This window comes from Triticum aestivum, unplaced genomic scaffold (assembly GCF_018294505.1).
Source record: "Triticum aestivum cultivar Chinese Spring unplaced genomic scaffold, IWGSC CS RefSeq v2.1 scaffold67151, whole genome shotgun sequence".
Classification (NCBI taxonomy): domain Eukaryota; kingdom Viridiplantae; phylum Streptophyta; class Magnoliopsida; order Poales; family Poaceae; genus Triticum; species Triticum aestivum.
This window is the reverse complement of record NW_025290288.1, coordinates 1-1,071: the sequence shown is the minus strand read 5'-3', so window position 1 is coordinate 1,071 and position 1,071 is coordinate 1. Positions and strand designations below refer to the sequence as shown.

General features: G+C 49.0%; 2 non-coding genes and 1 pseudogene across 2 annotated transcripts; all 3 read left to right on the top strand.

The window, feature by feature from the left end:
* The first annotated feature begins 13 nt into the window (after window positions 1-13).
* LOC123178837 (5S ribosomal RNA) lies at window positions 14-132 on the top strand. The gene has a single exon (XR_006489894.1). It is a non-coding gene; the product is annotated as a 5S ribosomal RNA (ribosomal RNA).
* Window positions 133-499: 367 nt separating this feature from the next.
* On the top strand, window positions 500-618 carry LOC123178838 (5S ribosomal RNA). Its single transcript, XR_006489895.1, has one exon. It is a non-coding gene; the product is annotated as a 5S ribosomal RNA (ribosomal RNA).
* A 367-nt stretch (window positions 619-985) lies between these two features.
* LOC123178839 (uncharacterized) lies at window positions 986-1,071 on the top strand (annotated as a pseudogene).

Below are 1,071 nucleotides of genomic sequence, written 5' to 3'. Positions count from 1 at the left end.
GGGGAAACATGTCGGATGCGATCATACCAGCACTAAAGCACCGGATCCCATAAGAACTCCGAAGTTAAGCGTGCTTGGGCGAGAGTAGTACTAGGATGGGTGACCTCCTGGGAAGTCCTCGTGTTGCATTCCTTTTATAATTATTTTTTGCGCCTTGTGACAAACATGTCGCACGTGCGCGATATATATTAATCCCGTTATATTATGTTTGACGTTTGCGATATGTTTAAGCTCGATGCTCATTGCTCGCGCGTCTTGGGGCGGCTTTGTGGCGCGAAGAGCGCGTTCTGAAAGGGGTGGAAAAAACTCGTGTTGCTGCGGTATGAAGGGAGGGGTGGAAACCGTGGAAAACTCGTCTCCGTGATTGAGCGGGAGAGTAAGTAGTATAGGACATTATCCATTGTTAGGGAACGGTTGTAATGGTAGTGAGAATGTAGAATCGTCTTTGGAGCGGACCTGGGAGTGGCAAGCATAAGGGACGAAGACGGGGAATCATGTCGGATGCGATCATACCAGCACTAAAGCACCGGATCCCATCAGAACTCTGAAGTTAAGCGTGCTTGGGCGAGAGTAGTACTAGGATGGGTGACCTCCTGGGAAGTCCTCGTGTTGCATTCCTTTTATAATTATTTTTTACGCCTTGTGACAAACATGTCGCACGTGCGCGATATATATTAATCCCGTTATATTATGTTTGACGTTTGCGATATGTTTAAGCTCGATGCTCATTGCTCGCGCGTCTTGGGGCGGCTTTGTGGCGCGAAGAGCGCGTTCTGAAAGGGGTGGAAAAAACTCGTGTTGCTGCGGTATGGAGGGAGGGGTGGAAACCGTGGAAAACTCGTCTCCGTGATTGAGCGGGAGAGTAAGTAGTATAGGACATTATCCATTGTTAGGGAACGGTTGTAATGGTAGTGAGAATGTAGAATCGTCTTTGGAGCGGACCTGGGAGTGGCAAGCATAAGGGACGAAGACGGGGAAACATGTCGGATGCGATCATACCAGCACTAAAGCACCGGATCCCATTAGAACTCCGAAGTTAAGCGTGCTTGGGCGAGAGTAGTACTAGGATGG